We start from the raw sequence: 27,342 nt of genomic DNA, 5'->3' as shown, positions 1-27,342 counted from the left end.
TAAAACTCCAACTTTAGATACAATTTTGCAGAGATTTGGGGGGAATATAGTAAAATATAACAAGGAGGGCAATTTAGAGATGAAGTATTTAACTCTAGGGTTTTGGTTTTGTTTGAATGATAGTGGAAACATCCAGGTAGAATATTCAGGAGAGAGAAATATGGGCCAAAGGTCAAAGGGTAGTCATTCAAATAATGACGGTAATTAAGTTCAACAAATTATTGAATGTCTACCTTGTGCTAGCTATTGTATAGTTGTGGAAGGTAGGTGAGTAAGACATATTCCTCATAATAATAATTCAATTAAAATACCTCTTACCCTGATAATTCTCTTCACAAGTAAAGTTTTAACAAAGTTAGAATTTTGATTTTAGAATTTAGTGGAAAGCAATGATTATGACCAAATTATCTTAATACCTTGTTGAATTTTCACTGTATCTTCTAAGTGATAAAGATTATTTTAATTCAGTGAACTTTGTAGTTGAGACTTTTGTTAATATTTTTAAAAAGTTTTACTGCCATTCTGTGTAGAAATAATTGAAACAAGGTTTTTAAAAATAATCATTATGGTACCTATCTTTTATCTTTCTGTGGAAAAAATATGGAAACGCTTATGTCTCTAGAGGTAAATATTTAGTGAAATGTGGTTTTCATTTGAAATTAAAATTAATCATTTTTTATTTCATATTTTTTCTTTAACACTATGATACTTTAAAAATTATTGGCTGGGCATGGTGGCTCACGCCTGTAATCCCAGCACTTTGGGAGGCCAAGACAGGCGGATCACGAGGTCAGGAGTTTGAGACCAGCCCGGCCAATATGGTGACACCCCATCTCTACTAAGAATACAAAAATAAGCCGGGTGTGGTGGCGTGTGCCTGTAGTCCCAGCTACTCGGGAGGCTGAGGCAGAAGAATCACTTGAACCTGGGAGGCAGAAGTTGCAATGAGCCAAGATCGCACCACTGCGCTCCAGCCTGGGCAACAGAGCGAGACTCCATCTCAAAAAAAAAAAAAAAATTATCTGTTATAGACCTCAGGGCTATTTGTTATTTTTAAATTGTCTTTAAAATGAACTTGAATTTTGTGAACATTGTACTTTATTTATTGAATTTATGATTCTGTAGAAGAAACAGGTCAAATTTCTGGTGGTACATGTCTTAACTTCAGTATTGGAATAAAAAAATAGTTTAAATGATAGTACAGTAATAAGAGGTAGCTGATTACACAATACAAATGTTGAGGGTTAATAGTGTGCTTTTGGTTGGAACAGAAAACCTGATGCAAACTGGTTTAAAGAATATGGAAAGTTTTACTAGTTAACCTATCAAGAGCAAAAGTGGGGTAGACTTCTTGGTTTAGTGGCTCTACAGTATTACCTAATATCCAGTCTTTCAGTCTCACTGTTGTTGTAGTGCAGACTTGGGTGTTTTTGTTTGTTTGTTTTTGTTTTTAATTTTTGAGGCAGAGTCTCACTCTGTCACCCAGGCTGGAGTGCAGTGGTGTGACTTTGGCTCACTACAACCTCCGCCTCCTGGATTCAAGCGATTCTCCTGCCTCAGCCTCCTGAGTAGCTGGGATGACAGGCGCGTGCCACCATGCCTGGGTAATTTTTGTATTTTTAGTAGAGACGGGGTTTCACCATGTTGGACAGGTTGGTCTTGAACTCCTGACCTCAAGTGATCTGCCTGCTTCGGCCTCCCAAAGTGCTGGGATTACAGGCATGAGCCACCGCGCCCAGCCTAGACTTCTTTTTTAACACTGTTTTCCCTCAAGGTTATCAGATGGCACCGGAGCAACATGATTTTTTGTTCAGGTGGGGAGGAGAGAGGAAGGCTACCTGTAGCCCTCTTATTTCATGGAAGCACCTAGAAAATCTTCCCTCCATTCTCAATGGCCAAAATTAGGTCTCCTCTCTATTCCTGAGCCAATATAATTGGTATTGGTGCCAATAAGATTATTGAGGTATATGGGCTGTGTATGGGAAGTGCAGTGATCGTAACAAAGTTAGGATTCTGTTTAGGAAGACGGAATGGATTCTGTCTAGACAACAAACAGTCTCCCCTATAGTTGGCATTGTGGCCTACAGTTTATTTGTATCATTTTCGAAAGGAATTTTTAGTGCTATAGTAAAGCTTTATGCTATACTTTGTGTTTCCCCTTCCCATCCCACCACCTGTAACTAACACCTTCCCTAATAATGTGTTTTTGATTTAGGGATTCTGGGCCAGTGTCCTGTGTGTAAGAGAGGAAAGGATGCATTATAGATATGTATAATTAAATTTTAACTTTAAAATTATAAATAGTCATTAAAATGATACCTTTCTCAGCCATGCCATCCTTTGTTGGCGTATGCCTCCTCTGAATGCCTATAAAATTTGTTTATAGTGCTCATTTGGAAACCAATATGAATCTTGGATTATTTATTGTCTTTTTATGTATGTCATACCAGGATCATTTCTTGTATATCTAGGACAAATAAATTCTATTATATCTGTGTTGTTACTGGTATCTGCAGAAGGTGTCATTAAGAGAAGATTTAAAGTCAATTCAATAAATTTTTTAAATGTAAAGTATTATGTCTATAATGGAGTGTAGCAGCAATGAAGATGAACAACATGTGGTTCTTTCCCTAAAGGAATTAAACAGAATTAAATGTAATAAAGGGGGCAGTAGAGAGAGATTACTTTGGTGTGGGGAGTAGAAAGGCTCAATCATGGAAGTGACATTTTGAGCTTACTCTTAAGGAACAAGAGAAAAGGGGGCATTTTAGATGGAAAGGAAGCTCAAAGGCATGTGCTTGGAGCATAGTACTTGGGTGCAGTTGAGGCATAGTGGGAAATAAAGTTGAAATGGTGGATTGGGGCCATTTCAGAAGGCTTACTACTTAATTTGAATTTGACTCTGGACAGTGGGAAGCCATTGAATATATATATATTTGTTTTTATTTTTAGAGGTAGAGTCTTGCTGTCACTCACCCAAGCTAGAGTGTAGTGTTGCAGTCATAGCTCACTGCAGCTTTAAACTTCTGGGCTCAAGTGAGCCTCCCAGTAGCTGGGACTATAGGTGCACACCACCATGCCTGCCTTTTTTTTTTTTTTTTTTTTTTTTGTAGAGACAGGGTCTCACCATGTTGCCCAGGCTGGTCCGGAACTCCTAGCCCCAGTAGTCTTCCCACTTTGGCCTCCCATGTATTTCTTTTTAAAGCAAGAAGACTTGGAAATTGTTTTCCGCCGAAACATAAGTACCCTTAAGATTTGTTGTTTTTTGCCATGATACAGTGTTTGTGGAGTACACACATTAATTCATTTATTTTAACAGATATTTATTGCACACCTCATATGTGACAGACATAAAAATCTGGAGATACAGCAGTGAACAAGACAGGCAGGGTCTCTGCTCTCATGGAGCTTACATTATAATTTGGGGGGAGGTCAGGAAATAGACATGTAAATAAGATTATTTCAGATAATTGTAAGAGCTATAAAGAAAATACGAGGATGCTGTGACAGAGTGTTTTGGGTGGTAATTTAGATGAGTTGGTTAGTGAAGACCTTTGAGGATTTGATGTTTGAACTGATGTTAAATGAGAAGGTTCCAGCCATGTGACTATCTTGGGTAAGAGCACCCTAGGTAAAGGGAACCGTAAGTGCTGGGTCCTTAAGATGGAAAAAGGAACAGAAGGAAGACCAGTGTGGCTGGATTAGAGTGAGTGAAGGGGAGAGTGGTAGGGTATGAGGTTTCTCCTGGAAAGGAGTTTATATTTTCCTCTAAGGGTTAAACCCAGTGCAGAGTTTTGAGCAGAAGGGTGATATCTAGATTTATGCTTTAAAAGGGTAACTGTGGTTGTCATGTGAATAAAATCATGCCAGTTAGGACCTTTGTAGCAGTACAAGTGAGAGAGATAGTGCCTTGAAGTTGGGCTGTAGTAGGGGAGATGGAGATTTGTGATATCATTTTATTTAATTTTTTTATTTTGAATTATTATTATTATTATTATTGAAACAGAGTTTTGCTCTTTTTGCCCAGGCTGGAGTACAATGACATGATCTCTCCCCACTGCAACCTCCGCCTCTTGGGTTCAAGTGATTCTCCTGCCTCAGCCTCCCAAATAGCTGGGATTACGGGCACATGCCACCACACCTGGCCAATTTTGTATTTTTAGTAGAGACGGGGTTTCACCATGTTGGCCAGGCTGGTCTCGAACTCCTGACCTCAGGTGATCTGCCCGCCTCAGCCTCCCAAAGTGTTGGGATGGCAGGCATGAGCCACCACACCTGGCCTTAAAAATTTTTTTTTTGAGACCGAGTCTTGGTCTGTCACCCAGGCTGGAGTGAAGTGATGCAGTCTTGGCTCACTGCAACCCCCGCCTCCCGGGTTCAGGCGATTCTCGTGCCTCAGCCTCCCCAATAGCTGGGACCACAGGTGTGCACCACGCCCGGCTAATTTTTGTATTTTTAGTAGAGATGGGGTTTTGCCATGTTGGCTAGGCTGGTCTTGAACTCCCGGCCTCAAGGAATCCACCCGCCTTGGCCTCCCAAAGTTATGGGATTACAGGCATGAGCCACTGCACCTGGCCGATATCATTTTAATTTTAAGATTTTTCATTTTTTTATTTTTTGAGGCAGGGTCTCCCTCTGTTGCCCAGGCTGGAGTATAGTGGCACGATCACAGCTCACTGCAGCTTAGACCTCCTGGGCTTAAGTGATCCTCCCACCTCTGCCTCCCATTCACTTCTGATTGCTTTTATTATTTCATGAAGTTGATAAAATGTAATCAGCTGAGGATATTGGGAAATAATGGGTGATTAGACATTTAGTGAGAGAAGAGAAGATTTGTGTGTGTTTGGGATCCCATAGACCATCCCCATGTTAGGTGCTTTACTAGGAGGACTGATGGGACAAGCATGTAATGATACTCATAGATTAATGTTCATTACAGTGAAAAGCTACAAAGCAAAATCAACAAAGGGAAAAGGCTAATGGAGCAAAGCCAGAGGAAACCAAGCACATACTTCCAAGGATCCTCTCCCATTGGAATCATACAGGATGTGTTTAATCCCCTCAGTAATGAATTTTAACGTATAGTGTGAAGTATTGTCTGCCAGAGAAACTCATTGCCCTACAGTTTTGAATAGCTAGAAGGACGATGTTGAACATTACCAACACAAATAAATCATAAACGTTTGAGATGATGGATATTGTAATTACCCTGATCTGATCACCATACGTCTTATGTATTGAAACATCACTGTGTACTCCATGAATATGTATAATTATTTGTCAATTAAAAACCCTGGGCACTGAGTTTATTTTTTTATTGGTGGCTAGTCACGTAGGAACCCTCTGCCTAGCACATACTGAAATTCAACAAGGTTGAAGATTCAACAAGGTATTAAGTAATTTGGTCATAATCATATTGCTTTCCATTGAATTCTAAAATCAAAATTCTAACTTTGTTAAAACTTTACTTGTGAAGAGAATTATCAGGGTAAGAGGTATTTTAATTGAATTATTAATACTAATTGAATTATTATCATTCATTCTGGACTTCCAGAAGGATAGTAGATTTTCAGCATAAATTATATTATTTGCAGAAATCGTTCAGGTACAGTGAGCCATTCTTACCAGTTAGGATTGTGAGAACACTCCCAAAATCTAAGTTCCCAGATGCCAGCCATAGACCAACCTTGCAAATAGGCCTTGCTAAGAAATAGCAGTCTCAGGTCTGTGATGTAACTCTTCCGCACAATACGAAACAGTACTTTTGGAGCATTGGAGAGAGACCATCGTAGGAGAGAGTATTGAGATTGTCAGGAATGTGTGTTCATGTAAAATGTGTGATGATGACTTTTATCAGCAAGCATTGATGTAGTTTGGAAGTTTTTCCCCTCCAAATCTCATGTTGAAATGTGACCCCCAATGTTGAAGGTGGGGTCTAGTGGGAGATATTTGGGTTATGGAGACAGATTGTTCATGAATGGCTTGGTGTCCTTCCTGTGGTTAATGTGTGAGTTCTCGCTGTGTTTGTTCTCCCAATATCTGATTGTTAAAAAGAGCCTGATACCTCCCCACTCCCCATTGCTCCCACTCTTGCCATGTGACATGCCAGCTGCTTTTCTCCATCTAAAACTGCAATTACTTTTGCATCAACCTAATACTATGAATGAAAGCTTCTTGAAGCCCTCACCATAAACGGATGCTGGTGCCATGCTTTTTTGTACAGCTTGCAGAACTGTGAGCCAAAATAAATCTCTTTGTAAATTACCCAGCCATTCAGATATTCCTTTATAGCGGTTCAAAATGGACTAATACACTAATACAGAAAATTGGTACCAGGAGTGTAATGTTGCTATAAAGATAACTGAAAATGTGGAAGTGGCTTTGGAACTGGATAATGTACAGAGGTTGGAAGAGTTTGGAGGGCTAAGAAGACGACAGGAAGACAGGGAAAGTTTGGAACTTACTAAAGACTGATTAAGTGGCTCTGATAAAAATGCTGATAGAAGAATGGACAACAAAGCCCAAGCTGACAAGGTCTCATATGGAAATGAGGAATGTACTGGGAACTCTGGAGCAAAGTTCACCCTTGTTACACCTTAGCAAAGAACTTGACTGCATTGTGTCCATGTTCTAGGACTTTGTGAAAGGCTGATCTTAAGAGTGATGACCTAGACTAACTGGCAGAAGAAATTTCTAAGCACCAAAGCATTCGAGAATGATATGACTGCTTCTAACAGCCTGTGATCAAATATGGGAGCAAATGAATGACTTAAAGTTGGAGCTTATAATAAAAAGGGAAACAGCATAAAATTTTGGAAAAACCTCAGTCTGGTGCAGTAGTAAAGAAGGAAGGAGTGTTTTCAGGAGAGGAATCCAAGGGGGCTGTGGAGCAACCACTTGCTAGAGAGAGTAGCATGATGAAAAGGTAGGTAAGTGCCGATATTAAGACAGTGGGAAAAAGGCCCTGAAGGCATTTCAGAAATCTTCCAGGCTGTCCTTCCCATTATAGGCTCAGAGTCTTAGGAGGACAGAATGGTTTCAAGGGGCCAGGCCTAGGGCTTCAACTGCCTGTGCCGACTCAGGATGCTGTTCTTCTCTCTGACTCCAGCTGGATTAATAAAAGCATGATTGTGATTTTTTCTTTACCTATATCCAAGTACTCAGGAGTAGGCAGAGTTACAGTTTTAAATAGGGTTTGCTGACATAATTTGAATTGTTCAGAAATGAGGTGGCTCCTTTTTTTACACTAGCCTGAGACAGAGAAACAGGTGGAGATTTTGTGGATTTTATTCTCATTTGATAATCCCATGGTAAACCCTAAATGATCCTCTTTCTAGTGACAGGACCATCTAGGACTCACAGAGGATGTAATTTGTGTGGAATAACGTGTCAATATAAGCAGAGTATCAGATACTGACAGTCCTTCATTGTGACCACTTATGGGATGCCATTACCTGGCTTGGTTTTGGCCTAGTAATTTCTTGGCTAGATGGATGGAATTTGGGTCTGTTATTTCAGGGGCATATGGATAGAACCAATAATGTAAATTTTTGTTTGCTTTTCATAGGCAATTTGTGGTTATTAAATAATTACGTAAGATGTAAAGTCCTCAGAAGAAGTGGTTCTTAACTTGATATATGCATCCAAGTAACTTAGTGGCTTTTTCAAAAAATATATGATTGCTACTCACTTCTAGAGATTATGACTTGGTTAACTCAGGATGGAAGTCAGGGTATGTGAGTTTTTAAAATGCTTCCCTGTTAATTCCAATGTGTTCTTCTGATTAAGAATCATAGTTCCAGACCATTTAATGTTAGCTTAGTCCTTTTATAAGTTTTGGACTCTCCATTAATGAAACTGTGTAGATAGTTTGTATTACTACCTGTTTTGCACAAGAAATGAGAATTTTGTCAGGTGGGGTGTGTGTCTGGCTGGGTAGACTGGAGAACATTGGACCATGTTTCTCTATCCAGAGGTACGTACCAGAGAATGCTTTGATCCAGAACAAAGGGGATTTTTTTTTTTTTTTTTTTGAGATGGGGTCTCACTCTGTCAACCCAGTGACAGATTGCAGTGGCGCAACCTTGGGTAACTGCAACCTTTTCCTCCCGGAATCAAGCGATCTTCCCACCTCAGCCTCCTGAGTAGCTGTGATGACAGGCGTGTACCACCATGCCCGGCTAATTTTTTCTATTTTGGGTAGAGACAGGGTTTTGCCATGTTGCCCAGGCTGGTCTCGAAGTCCTGAGCTCAAGTGATCCACCCACCTTGGCCTCCCAACATGCTGAGATTACAGATGTAATTAACCCTGGCCTAGAACAAAGTGGATTTCTAACAGTTAGGGGAACTTGGGTTTCCAGCAAGAGAAAAATGCAATCAAATGTTGCTCTGAAGTTTGGGCTTAGGGACCAACTTAGTATTTCTTTAGGAATCATAGATTAAGAAAATGTGTACATTCTCTCCAGTGCTATTAGTATTAAGTTTAGGCCCTCTCCTGGGGATGGTGGTGGGTAGAATACTTGATAATCACCTGCTGGGCCTCAGATTTAAAGCTTATGGACTTACATGTGGTTCACTGGAAAACTAACCAGTATTTATAACATAATCTTTGAGATAATGTATTCCAAATTCCAAAGTAGTTATTTGTAAGTAAATTTCTAGATTATGACTAGTTCATAAGTTGTGAATTGCTTTAAGTTCAGCTTTTCATTTCAAGGAGAATAAAATATAAAAAATTAAATCATTACTTTTTTAGGAAATGCAAATTCTTATATTTTTAGTTATAAAATATCAAAATATCCTATTTAATACTCATCAAACCATACCATCATGACATTTGATGTGTCAAGACAAAGCATTAATAGAAGATAGTTTATGGATTATTCATTAGTTATTTAAAACAATCTAGTAAAGCACTTAATTAAAAAAAATATATATATTTTTAAGATATAGTCTGTGTTGCCCAGACTGGAGTGCAGTGGTGTGATCTTGTCTCACTGCAGCCCACTCCACCTCTTGGGCTCGAGCAGTTCTTGTGCCCCAGCCTCCCGAGTGCTGGGATTACAGTCATGCGCCACCACGCCCAGCTAATTTGGGCAAAATCCCGGCCAACATGGCAAAATCCCATCTCAAACTCCTGGCCTCAAGTGATCCGCCTGCCCTGGCCTCCCGAAGTGCTGAGATTACAGGCGTGAGCCACCATGCTTGGCCTAATAAAGCATTAACAAAAAATTTAGATGCAAGGGTACATGTGCTTATTTATTACATGGGTATTACATGCATAATGGTGGGGGGCTGGGCTTCTGTACTCATCACCCAAATACTGGGCATTGTATCCATTGGTAATTTTTCCACCCTCCCTACTTCTGTCCTCTTTCCTTTGGAGTCTCGAGTTTTTTTCCTCCATTTTTATCTCCATATGTACCCTTTGTTTAGCTCCCACTTATAAAGCATTTTGAAAATAAATATAATTATAGCATAAACATTTTCATTACAAATAGAATCTTCCTACCTGGTTTTCATTTGCTTTTTCTATTTTTAGGTGGAGAGAGTAGTAAATGATTATGATAAAATGTTATAAACTATTAGTAAATATTATCATAGTATTTTCATAGGATATGAAGAGTAAGCCTGCCATTTTTTTGGTGGGTCAATACTTTTCACTCATTTATATTTCTCTCATTTATGTGTATATAGAAAGCTTATATAAAACTTTCTGTAGCATTTAATAGCAACAGATTTATAAATGTTTGCTTACAATAATATTTATGAGACTATATGTACTTTTCCAGGAACATACTGTTGTATCAATATGTGTATTTTAAGTCATGTTCCTTAGAGTAGTGATATTCTGCCACTAAAATAGAATAATAGAAATCTTTAATTTTTAGGAAAGATTAAGTCAATGGGTAGAATTTTCTCAATTTAAAGTTTTTCATCCCATGAATTATAAAAAGTTATTTAAAAAATTGTGTTAAAATATATATAACATAAAATTTACTATTTTAATCTTTTTTAAGTGTATAGTTCAGTGGCATCAAGTACATACACATTGTTGTGCAACCATCCTGATCATCCATCTCAGAACATTTTGTGTTTTGCTAAACTGAAACTGTACTCATTAAAAATGACTTTACTCCCACTTTCCATACCTTGCCCTCTGGCTACTGTCATTCTACTTCTTGTCTATGAATTTGACTACTCTAAGTACCTCATGAGTAGAATCATAACAGTATTTGTCCTTTTTTGACTAACTTATTTCACTGGTTCTGCACTTGAATAAATGTAAGAACCACTAGCAAAGAGTAAGGTAGAGCTGTGCTTCTTTGCTGTTTGTGTTTTACCTGCTCCTAAGCAAACAGTATTACTGTTTTAAATACTTGAAAAATTATTTATCTGCATTTAAAAAATAACATATTAATCAAGATCTTAGATAACTGCCGGTAATACCAGAGAGCCTGTTGCTGCTGCAGTGTGTGGTAGAGGAATTCTGCTGTCTTTTTGACTTAGCTGCTATCACAGTCCTCACATCCCACATGTGTAACAGTAAACACTGGAAGTTATTTTATTTTCTATGCAGACATTTTAGAGTATTATATAAACAACCGCTTAATTAATTTTGGTTTAAACTCCTAGGAAGTGATGAAATCACATTTTAACAGGACTGAATAGGAACCATAAAATAATTTTTAGGTAATCTCTGTTCTCACCCTAAGAATATTAATTCTGCCATTCTAGGCAATGTTTACTCTAATTCACTTAAAATTTTTCTTTTCCCTTTTTTTTTTTTTTTTTTTTTTGAGACGGAGTTTTGCTTTTGTTGCCCAGGCTGGAGTGCAATGGCGCAATCTCGACTCACCACAGCCTCTGCCTCCCGGGTTCAAGTGATTCTCCCGCCTCAGCTCCCAAGTAGCTGGGATTACAGGCATGTGTCACCACGCCTGGCTAATTTTGTATTTTTAGTAGAGACGGGGTTTCTCCATGTTGGTCAGGCTGGTCGCGAACTCCCGACCTCAAGTGATCCACCCGCCTCAGCCTCCCAAAGTGCTGAGATTACAGGCGTGAGCCACCACGCCTGGCTTCTCTTCCTTTTAATTATTAGAACTCTTTTTTCCTGATTGACTGCTCTGGTTTTACCCAGAGCCAGGTAGGTTTTCCCCTTCCCATTTTGTTATTAAGGGACATGTGCAGAGGTTCAGGACTCCTGAGTCTCTGGGCAGTGCTGATCTCACTCCTCTGCTCAGCCTCATGCTTTGTCTTAAAACTTAATTGTCTGAGTTGGAGCACTTGCAAAAGCTTTAACTCAGGCTGGTGGTTGGGAGGGTTCTCAGAGACTTAATTGCTGCCTGGTGCTCAGGGCCTCCAGGTCCCACTACCTCTGGCTCAGTACAGGCATGGGGAACCAGCCACAGGAGACTGACCAGCTGGAGACTGGCAAGCGTGGGGGCTCTGAGCTGCTTCCAGGGGCCCTGGGACAGCTGCTTTTGAGGGCCTCATGTCTACTGGACCATGGGATCCAAGAGAAGAGCCCTTGCCTGAAATCACAGGACCTGGAATGGGGCTGGCAGTTGTACAGGTTGGAGAACTGGGCCTGGTAATCCCTTTAGGAGCTGTGCTCTGAGGAGCTTTGGAGTTTCCCTGGCATGTCTGGGGTGAGAGTGGGGAAAAAAAGTGACTCTGAGGGTTAGGGCAATGAACCTACTCACACCCCACCTGGTTTTGTGTAAAACCAGAGCAGCCAATCACGAGAAAGCGTTCTAATGATTGATTAAAAGGACGCCTTTTTCTTTCTTTAAACCACAGCAATAAAGGGTTTTGCTAGGCTAACTTTCTCAGTTTGGCTTGGCCTAGGTTTTCGCATGGCTCAGTATTCTCCACATTCACATGGGCCATGGTGTTTGTGGAAGTGAAGGATTGGAATTTGGGAGAATGTGGTGAGAGAGAGAGCTGACTTGGTGCAATATCTGGGCTATGGAACAGGCACTGCGTAACTGCTGATGGAGTCTTGGCTACCAGTAGCAACCGGTCTATCCCAGAGAGGCAGAGGCCCTGAGAGGCAGTTCTGACCCCCTGAGCTGTTGTGCTGGGATCCCTGGCTTGGCATGCTTACCTTAGAAGAGAAGCAGGCTAAGAAACTGATCTCTGTCTCAGCTAAAACAATCCTTCTTGCATACTGCAGACAATCCCTATTAGGAAACAGAACTTCCAGAATGCAGTCCATTTTTAAGTTTTTATCATTCATTTATACCTGAGAGTCAATTAAGATCAGATTTTTTTTGTTAAAATATAAATTGGCAATTTTAGTTTTTAAAAGATCTACTAAAGCTCAGGAGATAATTTAGTGTAATAGTCTTCAAACTGTGGTATCTGTATCCTTGGTGCGTGAAGACTTTCCAAGGGATATGCGGATGCATATAGTTTTAAGGGAATCAATTTTCAGGTCTTTAGCTTTCCTAACTAGTCTTCTAAAATCCATCTGAGAACAGTCTGAAGTTTGTGGATTTTCTTTCCACTCCCATTTCACAATGAACCATCTCCCATTTTTGTAAAATAAAGGCATATTTCTCACACATCTCATATGTTCCCATGGTACTGTCTTGTGTTGTGAAGATCTCTTAGGTGTAAAACAAAAGGGACTGTTTGAGAATGTGTTGCTCTTGAAAGAGGGCAAAAGAAAAAGAGCTTCTATAAAAAGTATTGAAGCAGGTATTTTATTTCACTAGCTTACAAACCAGTGGCAAAATTCTTATCCGTCTTCTTTCGGAGAACTCTGAAGCAAAATGGTTGATACCAGGCTATGTAATAACACATTCATTTGAATTAAAAATTAAAGTCAGACTTATTCTAATAGAAAATAAGTCTTTTTTTATACAAGGTTTTAATTCCATTTAGTACAGTACTTTGTATCTTTTTTTCTTTTTTTTGAGATGGAGTCTTGCTCTGTGGCCCAGGCTGGAGTACAGTGGCACAATCTCGGTTCACTGCAACCTCCACCTCCCAGGTTCAAGTGATTCTCCTGCCTCAGCCTTCCAGGTAGCTGGGATTACAGGCGCACACCACCACATCCGGCTAATTTTTTGTATTTTTATTAGAGATAGGGTTTCACCATGTTGGCCAGGCTGATCTTGAACTCCTAACCTCAAGTGATCTGCCCACTTTGGCCTCCCAAAGTGCTGGGATTACAAGTGTGAGCCACCGTTCCCGGCCTTACTACAGTATGTTAAATTTTGTGTGTGTGTGAATCAAATTATTTTCAAGTCTGCAAAAAACTGTATCTCCACAAAGAGGCTTAAATTGCTGACAAATTTCTGGGGTGATAAGGCAGCATATTTAATTAAATAAAAGTAATGTCTCCAAATATAAAGCCTTCAGTTAAATATATCTTTTGGAATTACAAAGAATTAAACCACTTAATTTATAATATAAATTATATTACTTTAATATGCGAAGTAAGAAAATGATAGTTAAATATCTCAACTTTAATTTTCTGGTATGGTCAGACCTTTACAGATATTTCCATGCTATTTTAACTTTAGGATATAAAACAGTAGCAATCTACTAAGTTTTCTATTATTAAAATTAGTATAGAAATTATCAAAATACTGAAAAAACTGTTTTATGAAAGCAGTACCTCCATCACTGTAACTTATTTCCTTTCTTTTAGAATACATCTTCAAAAGAGACCAGAATTTATTTAAAGATAGTAGTTTGAATTTTAAATTTCCGGTCAATTTTTCATTATCTCAAAATTGAGCTAATGAAGAGTTGATGGAGTTAGGAGAACAGAGGTTTCCAACTAATGCCATCAAGGCAGCAGGATCCTCACATCCATGAAGACCAAAAGAAAGATGTAATGGAAGAGAGAACTACGGATCTGTCTTCCATCCTAATTTAACCTTCAGGAAATACCTTCTGCACAAAACACTTCATTAAATAAAAAAAATTACAAGACAGTAAGCTTAAAAAAAAAAAAGGCTAGGACCACAACTTGCCCAGTTAAGTCTGAATGGTGATGTTATTGGTTTTAAGCCTGAAGAAAAGAATGTAACTTCTGCTTCTCTAAAATCACATCTTCATATTGGGCTAATTTAAATTTAAATCACTTAATGCCTTAACAGTGCTAAAAATTCCAAGAATGTCAGACATACTGATTTTCAAAATAAAGTACAAAAATAAATAAGTCAAATATAAATATGTTTGCCTGTCATGCTCCTCTTTAATTTACCCTGATGAGCTAAAGTTGATTGTAATTATAATAATATATGTTATTTCAAGTACTACTATTCTTTTTAAGAACTCATGACCTAGGACCCCAAAATGCAATTAGGGATATACAATTTGGAGTATGGTTTACTTCTCAGCAAAGTTTAATACTAATTGAAGTACTAAATTGAACAAGGTCAATATTTTGTAGTACTAATCCCAATAACTTGATCCCATGCAAGAAACAAAAGGGAATTTTAAAGGCTGTTTTGGAATCCCAGAATACTGGGGTTCTACCTTAACTTCCTAGTATTCCCTTCAAGTCTCAGTTGAGTGTTAGAGAACAAGTCTTACTTTTGTGATTTTGACAGTGAGGACTGGCTTTGCCAATTAGATTATGTGGTGGACATTTTCCATAAATTTTCATAAATTCCAGGTTTTGATAGAATTCTATTTAAAGCACATATGCAATCTGAAATAGGTTAGAAATTACACCATCTGCATCCATTTAAACCTATAATTAAACATTTGAGTTGTAATTTAAAAGTGTTCAAGGCAGTACATTGCTTTTCAAAAGCTTTGTAGAGACAGTGTAACAACAACAGAAAAATTTCACAACCACTGCTGTAGTGTAGTGAAGAAAGCCTGGGCTCTAAAGTCAGTCTTAGTGGCCTAGTTTGAATCTTTTCTCTGGCAATATTGGCTTAGAAGTTAAGTTAAAAACTACTAAGAGTGGCTGGGTGCGGTGGCTCACGCCTGTAATCCCAGCACTTAGGAAGGCCCAGGTGGCTGGATCACGAGGTCGGGAGGTGGAGACCATCCTGGCTAATATGGTGAAACCCCGTCTCTACTAAAAATACAAAAAATTAGCCGGGCGTCATGGCGGGTGCCTGTAGTCCTAGCTACTCGGGAGGCTGAGGCAGGAGAATGATGTGAACCATGGAGGTGGAGCTTGCAGTGAGCCGAGATTGCGCCACTGCACTCCAGCCTGGGCGACAGAGTGAGACTGTCTGAAAACAAACAAACAAACAGAAGTTTTATCCAGTATATCTATTCCTAGTTTTCTAAGAGATTTTAAATTTTTAGTAAAAACTGTTACAGAATTTTATCAATTGTTTGGATGCATTGAGAGGATCTTAATGATTTTTCAGTTTTTAAATTCCGTTATGTGATGATTAACATTGAAGTTTGAATATTAAATCAGTTTTAAATTCCTGGATTAAACTCATCTTGGTTGTGATGGATAACGTATTTCTGGATTTGATTTACTAATGCTTTGATTAGGATATTTTTCGGATTATGTTTGCCAGAGAGATTAGTCTGTAGTCTGGTAATACTGTCCTTGTAAGTTTTAAGTATTAACATTATGCTGTCCTCATAAAAAAGGATGAGATGTAGTCCCTCAAATAATGGTGCCATTTCCACATTTAATATTGAGACGTTTGGAAAAATTTAATGATAAATCCATCTCATTCTGGAGTTTTCTTGAAAGATTTTAAATTATGGATTCAATTTCTTTATTAGAGATAGGATTGTTTAAGTTCTCTGTTGTTGGTCATTTGGCAAGTTGAGTTTTTCTAGGAATTTGCCCACTTTTAATTTTAAAGTTTATTGGCGTACATTTTTTCACAATGATTGTTTTTCTGTTTACTCTCTTAATGTCCATAATTGTACACATTTTTTTTCTTTTTTTTTTTTTAGTATTTATTGATCATTCTTGGGTGTTTCTCGGAGAGGGGGATTTGGCAGGGTCATAGGACGATAGTGGAGGGAAGGTCAGCAGATAAACATGTGAACAAGGGTCTCTGGTTTTCCTAGGCAGGGGACCCTGCGGCCTTCCGCAGTGTTTGTGTCCCTGGGTACTTGAGATTAGGGAGTGGTGATGACTCTTAACGAGCATGCTGCCTTCAAGCATCTGTTTAACAAAGCACATCTTGCACTGCCCTTAATCCATTTAACCCTGAGTGGACACAGCACATGTTTCAGAGAGCACAGGGTTGGGGGTAAGGTTATGGATTAACAGCATCCCAAGGCAGAAGAATTTTTCTTAGTACAGAACAAAATGGAGTCTCCTATGTCCACTTCTTTCTACACAGACACAGCAACAATCTGATCTCTCTTTCCTTTCCCCACATTTCCCCCCTTTCTATTCGACAAAACCGCCATCGTCATCATGGCCCGCTCTCAAGGAGCTGTTGGGCACACCTCCCAGACGGGGCAGTGGCCGGGGAGAGGCGCCCCCCACCTCCCGGACGGGGTGGCTGCCGGGAAGGGGCTGCCCCCCACCTCCCAAACGGGGCGGCTGGCCAAGTGGGGGCTGCCCCCCACCTCCCTCCCAGACTGGGCAGCTGCCTGGCGGAGACGCTCCTCACTTCCCAGACGGGGCGGCTGCCGGGCGGAGGGGTTCCTCACTTCTCAGAGGGGGCGGCCAGGCAGAGACGCTCCTCACTTCCCAGACGGGGTGGCGGTCGGGCAGAGACGCTCCTCAGATCCCAGACGGGGTCGCGGCCGGGCAGAGGTGCTCCTCACATCCCAGACGGGGCGGCGGGGCAGAGGCGCTCCCCACATCTCAGACGATGGGCGGCAGGGCAGAGACGCTCCTCACTTCCTAGACGTGATGGCGGCCGGGAAGAGGCGCTCCTCACTTCCCAGACTGGGTGGCCGGGCAGAGGGGCTCCTCACATCCCAGACGATGGGCAGCCAGGAAGAGACGCTCCTCACTTCCCAGAGGGGGTGGCGGCTGGGCAGAGGCTGCCATCTCGGCACTTTGGGAGGCCAAGGCAGGTGGCTGGGAGGTGGAGGTTGTAGCAAGCCGAGATCAGGCCACTGCACTCCAGCCTGGGCAACATTGAGCACTGGGTGATCGAGACTCCGTCTGCAATCCCGGCACCTCGGGAGGCCCAGGCGGGCAGATCACTCGCGGTTAGGAGCTGGAGACCAGCCCGGCGAACATGGGGAAACCCCTTCTCCACCAAAAAATACGAAAACCAGTCAGGCGTGGCGGCGCGTGCCTGCAATCCCAGGCACTGGGCAGGCTGAGGCAGGAGAATCAGGCAGGGAGGTTGCAGTGAGCCGAGATGGCGGCAGTACACTCCAGCCTCCACTTGGCATCAGAGGGAGACCTTGGAAAGTGGGAGACCTTGGGGAGGGGGGGAGGGGGAGGGGGAACATTTTTTCATTTCTAATATTGTTTATTTGTGTCATCTGTCTTTTTTTCAGCACTCCTTTTAGAGGTTTATCAATCTTGTGAATTTTTGGTAATGTTGATTTTCTCTATTTAATAGTTGTTTTAATTTTATTAACATCTACTCTCATCTGTATTTCTTTTACTTTTCTCTTTTCCATCTTTTAAAGTTCTATGATTAGCTTGTTAATTTTTAGCATTATTGTTTTCTAATGTAAGTATTAACACTTTAGATTTCTAAATACCACCTTAGTTGCATCTCATATGTTTTGATATATTGTCTTTTTATTATTATTCCATTCTAAATGCCCTCTGCTTTCTAATTTTTATTTTTGACCTGTGAATTGTTTAGAGTTATGTCTTAATTTCCAATGCTTTTTTAAAAGAGCCATTAGTTTAAAATATTTTTTATTTGTATCATACTTCAGTATTTAAGATTTTAAAATGTTCTGTATGGTTTTCAAAATAGTATTTCTTCTTGTAGTTGTTGTATTGCATTTGTGTCTACTAGATTCAGCTTGTTACTTAGATTGTTCAAACTTTTGTATGCTTCACTTATCAATTACTGAGACAGGTGTTAAAATTACCTAGCTTAATGGCAAGTTTGCCAATTTTTCTGTGTAACTCTTGTCAGTTTTTGCCCATTTTATACATTGAGGCCAGGTCAGTTAGGTATATAAAGTGTAGAATTTCTGTGTTTTCCTGATGAATTGCACCTTTTTCTAATGACAGTCATTATCTGTAGTGAAGCTTTTTGCCTTAAAGTTTCCCCTTTCTCTTCATATTAATATAAATAATATACCTTTATTTGGATATTATTTACCTGGTTTTTCTTTGTCCATACTTTTATTTTCATTCTTTCTGTATTCTTGTGTTTGGATAGTTTTTGGAAACAGCATGTAACTGGATTTTTCTCCTGTGGTGTGAAATCTTTGTATTTTAATGGAGCAGGGAGGCCATTTAGATTTATTATAAATACAGATTTATTTGGATATATTTCTACCATTTAAAAAGCTTTTTCTACATTTATTTTTCCATATGTTCTCACTGTCTTTTAGATTAATTCAGTATATTTGCCAGATTTAATTTTCCCCTCTAGTTGTTTGGAAGACATAACACTTCATTTGTCTTCAGTTTGAGACTGCCCAGTTGAAATTTCCACATTTAAGTTATGAAAGTAATCACTTTCTTTTATGCTCTTCCTAAGGATCCTCTCCTGTGACTTCTAGTCTCTGTTTCTTTTAATTTAGAAAAAGAGAATCTGATTGGAGTAGTTTGGGTCAGGTGCCTACTTTTGGATCATAGCTATTATAAGGTGTGGAAGGTGGAGAATTTTTGTGGAGATGTGGCCACTGGGGGGTTCCTTTCCTTCACTCCTTGCCTCTCTACTCCCCTATTCATGAACTGTATATTGTTGACTTTTATCAGCCATTTTAGGAGATATATACTACGGAATTGCTGCAAACCCAAATATATGTAATTCCATAGTCTTTCTGTAAGACTGTTTCTCTCAAATTTACAGGGTGGGGGAAATATTCTTCCTTTTTTTTTTTTTTTTTTTGGTGTATACGAATATTTGAAAACTATCAAACCAGGAAACACCTCCCCCCACCACCACCTCCCAATCCCAAACCTGTCATCTCTCATTGGCTAAGCTGTTCCAAGAGCTTTGGGTTGTTTTTTTCTTTTCCTTGTTTCTTCCATTCTTTTCCTTTGGTGCTTATCTGAGAATTCCTAGGGAACTTTGAGGAAGTGTCATCAGTATTTCACAGTTAGAATGAACTATTGTCCTAACATTTCATGGAGGTTCAGGACCATGGACAGATCACATGTGCTACCTGTCTCACTCCCACCCACATATTTTAGCAGGTTAAAATATTCTTCTGAAGTCTCCACTGGCATCATTCTTTTCCTTATAAGTTGAACTCCTCCCTATTTTTATCAGTCATCTTACAGCCAGGTCTTGCCTCTTTAAAGTTGTTTTGTTGGTGGTGGTGGTGGTGGTATTTTTTTTTTTGAGACAGAGTTTTGTTCTTGTCGCCCAGGCTGGAGTGCGGTGGTGCCATCTTGGCTCACCGCAACCTCAGCCTCCTGAGTGTCTGGGATTACAGGCATGCGCCACCACGCCCGGCTAATTTTGTACTTTTTTAGTAGAGATGGGGTTTCTCCATGTTGTCAGGCTGGTCTCGAATTCCCGATCCTCAGGTGATCTGCCTGCCTTGGAGGCGTGAGCCACCATGCCCGGCCTTTTTTTTGAGACAGAGTCTCATTCTGTCACCCAGGCTGGAGTGCAGTGGTGCAATCTCAACTCACTGCAACCTCTGCCTCCCGGGTTCAAGCAGTTCTCCTGCCTCAACCTCCCGAGTAGCTGAGATTACAGGCATGCGCCACCATGCCTGGCTAATTTTTGTATTTTTGGTAGAGATGGGGTTTCACCATGTTTGCCAGGCTGGTCTCAAACTCCTGATCTCACCTTAGGTGATCCACCCACCTTGGCCTCCCAAAGTGCTGGGATTACAGGCGTGAGCCACCGTGCCCAACCCCTCTTTGAAGTTTTTATCTCACTTATGTATAAAATACTTATCTTGCCAATACCTTTGAGTTAGTAAATAGTTTAGTCTCTGCAAAGAAATGGAGAATTATATAGGTTAAGTAACTTCTTTAATGATAGAGCCAGGTTTTGCAGTCAACTTTTTCTGACTCTGAAACCAGATCTCTCAATTACTTGATATACTTCATTAAAAAAAATAATTATTCTGTTCATTATACTCTTGGTTTATGACTTTAAAAATATGTTTTAAAAAATCAACTTATAATTTATTTTTGAAATTACAGGGCCAGGAGCAGTAGCTCACATCTGTAATACTAGCTATTAGGGAGGCTGAGGCAGAGGGTCACTTGAGACCAGGAGTTTGACACCAGCCTGGGCAACATAGTGAGATCCCAAATCTAAAATCAAAAACACCTTACACATTTGCCCAATTTTCTATTATAGTGTTCTTTTTTTTCTTACTATATTGTAAGAACTCCTTGAATTTTAGGGATAGCAACCCTCTGACCATCATAGATTACATATATTTCCCCCATTTGTATTTTTTCTTTTTAACTTAGAGTATTTTTAAAAATAAAACTTCAGTACATAATAAAACTGTATATTTTATTTAGTTAAATCTTTTCCTTTGGGGTTTTTCTTTTGGCATTCTGATTAGAAAACTTCTTCCCCATCCAAAGAACATAAAAATATCCAATTCTGATATATCTGTGGTATATGTAGGTTATTTTTTAGATTGTCTATATTTGAACTGATAATTTTAGAACACACTTTAAGAGCAGTAGGGTAAGGACCTTAATATTTCTTTTTAAGTGTTTTCTTGGCTTTTCTCCTACATTTATTCTTATAGGTGACCTTAAAATTATCTTTACATTCTCTTTCTTTTTCTAAAATCTAATTTGGAAGAACTTTTAAAAAGATAAACAAAGTGGCCAAACTTTGCTTTTCACTTTTGTCATATTTTAAACATATGAAAGAGTTAAACATTATAATAATGTTCTTACCAGCTGGATAGAAATACATTTACTTAGTACCTATATTTATTTTTTCTTTCTTTGTAATTTATCTTCTAGGAAGCTATTATGTAAAATTTATGGTGAACCAGTTGTTGATTTATACATTATTGGTGGTGTAATAACTGAGGATGCTTGAAAGAAGGCATGTAATGAGATTGTTGCCATGGGAAGATTGAGTAGGTAACTACCCAGAATGTTTCCCATTTCTAATACAATATCTGGTATTGAATAGATGCTCAGTAAAGAGTTAAATACATGAAGAGTTAAATGAATAATGAAGACTTTTTTGGGTGAATTTACTAAGCTCTTAATTTCAGCCTTATTGATCAGAATCAGAGATACAAGTATATTCAGTAGTCTTATTTATAGGAGGCAAAGTAGATGAACTAGAATGCCAGTTAGGAATTTCCAATAAAGAATATATCTATCAGCCATCAGAGTCATTTGTATCGTTCTCCCCACTGCTTTTTTTTTTCCTACGGGAAAAATTTTATCAGATGTTTACTTGAAGAATGAAACTGGAATAAGGATAGCTACTTAGTGAATTTAAGTTCTGATAGCATGATAGGAATGATGTGCCAAGTGGATTAATATTTTTGCCCAGTGTTTAACATATTCCTCTACTGTGCACAAAAGACTGCTACCTAAATTTCTCACTCACAGATTTTCTCTACTGATAATATCTGCCTCCTGGCCACGTACTTTCTTTAGCTGTGTCATTAGCTCACCATTAGATCTTGCTCTGATTTAGTCATAATTATTTAAAAGAAAATACACAAGTTGTACACGAATATATGTTTATTTAAAAAACAGTATAATTAACATTTATTGAGCCATTTTATGCACCAGATATCACATTAAGTATTATATATTCTTATTTAATTAAAAACCCATTTTTAACCCATTGAGGGACTCAAACAGGTACTTACATGCCAGTGTTCATAGCACTGGCATGTAATAGCCACTCACAATAGCCAAAAAATGTAAACACCCCAAGTCTTCATTAACTTGTAGTTGGAGAAAATGACTGTAGCATAAGCATACAGTGGAGTATTATTTAGTCATAAGAAGAATGAATTTCTGACACATGCTGTGCAACATCACTGAACCTTGAAAACATGCCTAGTGACATAAGCCAGACATACATGATTCTGCTTATACTCAGTATATAGAATAGGCAAATTCCGTAGAGACAGAATGTAGATTAGTGGTTACCAGGCATGGGATGTGGTGGTGGGTCGGGGAGGGGATGGGGAATTATTGCTTAATGTTTACAGAGTTCTGTGTGGGGTGATGAAGTTGTAGAAATAGCGATCCTAATGTTTGTACAACATTATGAATGTAACTAAAGCTACTGATGTACACTTAACAATAGTTAAAATGGCATATTTTATGTTATGTATTTTTTCCACAAAATAAAATTCAAACAACTCATGACTTAGGTTCTACTATTATCACCATTTTACAAGTGAGGTTTAGAAGAAATAAGTAACTAGTATGAGTTCATGTAGTTAAGTGACAGGCATCTAGACTTGAACTCAGGTTTGTCTGACCCCAGATGCCATATTTTTAATCAGGTGGTTCTCTGCTTTCAGAAATAAAAGTGGAGGTGCCGTCTTTCCTATTCCTTATTTCCATTCTTTTGCACAGAAATTACTTCTGATTCTTTGCTTAATTGTTTGACATATATCCTTTTAGACCCTCTTCCTCTGCATTTACTTAAGTATTTATGTGCATAAATGTGTACAACTTTTTCATTAATTTACATACACAGCATAATTAACATTGTTTATGTGACTGCTTTTTTCATTTAACAGTATGCATTAGAGATGTTTCTATTAATTCATGTAGGTCTACTTCATTTTATTTGCTGCATATGTTTCATGGTATGGATATATGTGGGTATAGTGTTTCGTGGCATGGATATCCCATAATTTATATACCATTTCGATATTTCCTAGGTAGTTTCCAGTTTTTCATTCTAACATACAGTATTTCAGGGCTTATACATATGCTCAGAAGTGGAGTTTTTGGGCAAAAGGAATGTACATTTAAAATATTTAGTTACTGCAATATAATATTTCTTCCCCCTCAAAGGATACCTGTTTAAACTTCTAACATTGGGATATGAGAGTCCTTGTTTCCTAGGAACAGAGTATTATCAGTCTTTTTTTGCCTATCCCATGGTCAGTAATTGATACTTGTTACATTAGTATAAAAATCTCTGATTTACTTCCAGATGTTAGACGTTTTCCATATGGTTTTCTTTTGTTTTGAATTGCCAGTGCCTATTTTTCTAATATTAATATTTCTCTTAGTGATTTGTAAAATCTGTATGTTCTATGTGTTAATTTTTTGTTATGTAAATATTTGTTACAAATATATTTTTCCAATGTTGTTTTATTTTTCTTAAACTTTGTTTGTGTTATCTTTTACCTTACAGGAGACTTAAGTTTTCATATAGATAAATCTTCTTTTTATTATTAATACTTCTGGCTATAAGGCTCTGTGTTGCTAAAACAGCTTTTTCCATTTCAATGTTATGTGAATATGCTCCATTATATTTTCCTAGTATTACTGTAGATTTTAAAAAATTGTTTCTCTAATTATGGCATTATTTTTTGAGTCGTGTGAACTATGGATTAAAGTTTTTTTCCAAATAGTTCATCTTTCTCCCACTCATTTAAAATACCTATATCTGAGCCCATTTCTGCTTCATTGTTCTATTGGTTCAGGAGTCAGCAGACTGACACACAAGACAAATCTGGCTTACTGCCTTGTTTTTGTAAATACAGATTTATTGGAACATAGCCCCACCTATTTGTTTACATACTGTTTTTGTTTTGATTATGCAAGGGCTGAGTTGAATAGTTGGCACAGAGACTAAAGAGCTCACAAAGCCTGCAATATTTACTGTGGCCTTTATAGAAAAGGTTTGCCAACCCCTGAATTAGTCTCTTTTCTAATACCAGACTTTTTTTTTAAATAAAAATATGAATATGGTCTGAGCCCAGTGGCTCATGCCTGTAATCCCAGCACTTTGGGAGGCCAAGGTAGATGGATTGCTTGAGCCCAGGAGTTTGAGACCAGCCTGGGCAACATGGCAAAACCCTGTCTCTACAAAAAATACAAAAATTACCCAGGCGTAGTAGCATGTGCCTGTAGTCGCAGCTACTTGGGAGGCTGAGGTGGGAGGATTGTTTCAGCCCAGGAGGTTGAGGCTGCAGTGAACCGGGATCACGCCAGTACACTGCAGCCTGAATGACAGAGCAAGACCCTGTCTTTAAAAAAAAAAAAGTGTGTGTGTATATATATATATATGTGTGTGTGTGTGTGTATATATATATATACACACACACAAAAAACACACACTATATATATACACATACTGTATATATACACATACTATATATACACATATATACACTATATATATACAGAAAAAAGTATACATATATACATACACATACAAAATACACATATAAATGTGTATTAATGGGTATGTCTGTCTCCTCCCCATATCACAATATTTTATTTTATTTATGTACACCCTGGTGGGGGCGTGTGTCTTTTCCTACCAGATATCAAAACTAATAAATTATAGTAAAAATAGAGTCTGGTATTGGAAAAGAAACCGACTAATACAGAATTGGCAAACTTTTTCTGTAAAGGCTACAATAAATACTTTGGCTTTGTGAGCTGCACCGTCTCTGTGCCAGCTATTCAACTCAGCCCTTATGTCGTGAAAGCAAACGAAAACAATACATAAACAAATGGATGGGGCTGTGTTCCAATAAAAACAACTGTGTTTTAAACATTTTTCATGATTATTCTGCATTTCCTTTTGCACCTGAACTTCAGAAATAGTTGTTAACTTCAATCAGATACCACATTAGGCTTTCTTTTAAGGCGAACTTAAAAAAAATGTTACTTTTCAGAGATTACATTTTATCTACAATTTTGCCATTTTAAAATACTTGATTAAGTAATGGTACTAGCTCCAGTGCCTGGGACATGGTAGGTGTACAATAAATACGTGCTACTAGTAGGAATGGTCCAAGATTCTTTCTGCCATGTCTTTTGTCTGGTGATATGGTTTAGGTCTGTGTCCCCACCCGAATCTCATTTCGAATTGTTACCCCCTCGTATTGAGGGAGGGACCTGGTGGGAGGTGATTGGATCATGGGGCCAATTTCCCCCATGCTGTTTTGTGATAGGGAGTTCTCACAAGATTTGATGGTTTTAAAAGTGGCATTGCCCTTGCTTGCTCTCCTGCTGCCTTGTGAAGAAGGTGCTTGCTTCCCTTTTCACCTTCTGCCATGATTGTAAATTTTCTGAAGCCTCCCCAGCCATGTGGAACTGTAAGTCAATTAAACCTCTTTTGTTTATAAATTACCCAGTCTCAGGTAGTATCTTTATAGAAGTGTGAAAACAGACTAATACACCTGGAAAATCACCTGTCTGATGGGTATAGATATTCATTAGCAGGCATCTATCACCTTTTATCTGATAACATCTATGTGAGTTGCATACATGACATGATATAGATTAGGTTGTACATTTTTTAAATGCTTAAGGGCTAGCAAACATTCCTAAAACATTAAAATATAGTAATACTATTCCTTCCCCTCTCACAGGTCTTCTAGTAGATGATCTTATCTAAGCTTTAAGAGATCACTGGATTCCTAAAGTGATTTTATTTTGTAGAATTATGTATTCTGTTATGTATTTTAGTAACAGATTAGAACTAAATTGGATATATTAGGGATTTCATTCATAAATTATCATTCAACACTAAATGCAAATTCTTGGCTGAAGGAGCTTATAGAAACAAAATCTATTTGGTTATAAAAATGCATAAATTAAGCATTTTCTTAGTAGGACCAAACTTTTTGTGATATATTAGAGTGACTAACTTTTCTTTCGTAATCTTGTAATATCCTTCTATAGACATTTAAAGTTTTACTTCTTTATGCCTTCCCCAACAACTTTAAACCAATGTTTTCCTGCTCTTTCTGATCTCGTGCTAAAGACTGTATGCTAGATGGTCTGGTTGTAAATCCCAGTTCCTTCATTTATTTGAGTATTTAAGGGCCAACAAAATTGTCAGAAATTCGTTTAAAAACGTAAATAAATGGACTATTTAGGTCACATAACTTAAATTATTTTCTTTTCTCATTAAAAATGAAGCTAGTAATGCTACCTATCTTCATAGTTTGTTGTGTGTCTTGGACAAGTTGGTATGCAAAACATAAAATGTCAAGCTTGTTAAATGGAGTTAATCTGAAGATTATGAGTCCTATTCTGATAGCCTAATTGAGAAAAAGTGCCACAAACACGTGTAGTTTCAATTTACAGATGCAGAGATAAGTTATAGACTAGTGATAAACTTGGCAAAATTTCCAGGTAAGATTATCTTTCACTGGATAGAATTATATTTTGACTTCATGCTTAGTATTTTTTAAGAGGATTTGCTTGGCCATAACAATACAACTAACAGTGATCGAAAACACAAGAACATTTATTACTAAATAAGTCTTGAGGCAGGCAATCCCAGGGTTGGCTCTCTGGCTCAGCAGTGTCAGTGTTAGATTGCCAGGTCTCTGAAGCTCTTCTGTTTTTCCTTTCATGGTTGCAAGACAGCTCCTAAAAGAGCGTATCATCATAGTAATATATAGAGTAGAGAGAGAGCATTCGAGAAAGGGCTTTCTCCTTGTTCTTCTTACTCATTAAGGAAAAGACCCTAGAAGCTCTCAGGCCCTTTCTATTACTGGTCAAAATAATATAAAGCAAGTTTGACACAGGTGCCTGACCAAACAATGGAAAAGGGGAAAGGGCTTATACCAATTATACTGGCATATACCCATTATAATTCATCATCTGAGGTAGAACAAGTTGCCGCTACCCAGAAATAGGGTCTGTCAATGAGGAAGAAGGGAAGATTAGTTGTTAGGTAACTAGGCAGTCTGCCACATATGATATTCATTTGTTTAAGTAACTTACAAAGCAACAAGGTTTAAAATAGTGAACAAAGCGGACTTAATCCCCGGAATTCTTGAGTTTTTTTTTTTCTTTCTCTGTTTAAGAGATGCCATTTTTGTTGGGATATTATCATGCATTTTCTTGACTCCTGAATGCTTATAAGTGTTAGAGTTCAAATGAGGACCTTCTTTGGACCATCAGTTTTTAAAAATACATTCCTTAGAAGAAAAACATTCACTTAAAAATGTTTTATTTTTACAATTATGTATTAGTATTTCTAGTTTCAGAGAGAAGGAGAAACTAGGGTCTAGAGGATAATATACCCAAGTTCAAATAGATGGGAGGTTCTAATTGTAATATCAGTTAATAATTTTTGAATCTTTTTTTTTTTTTTTTTAAGACGGAGT

General features: G+C 38.3%; 1 protein-coding gene across 19 annotated transcripts in view; it reads left to right on the top strand.

The window, feature by feature from the left end:
* Positions 1–27,342, top strand: part of CDC42BPA (CDC42 binding protein kinase alpha) — a 323,893-nt gene that overhangs the window by 25,174 nt on the left and 271,377 nt on the right. The gene's annotated exons all lie outside the window — the stretch shown is intronic.

This window comes from Gorilla gorilla, chromosome 1, assembly GCF_029281585.2.
Source record: "Gorilla gorilla gorilla isolate KB3781 chromosome 1, NHGRI_mGorGor1-v2.1_pri, whole genome shotgun sequence".
In the NCBI taxonomy this organism is placed as follows: Eukaryota; Metazoa; Chordata; class Mammalia; order Primates; family Hominidae; genus Gorilla; species Gorilla gorilla.
The sequence above is the reverse complement of the archived record's forward strand: the minus strand, read 5'-3'. Positions and strand labels throughout refer to the sequence as shown.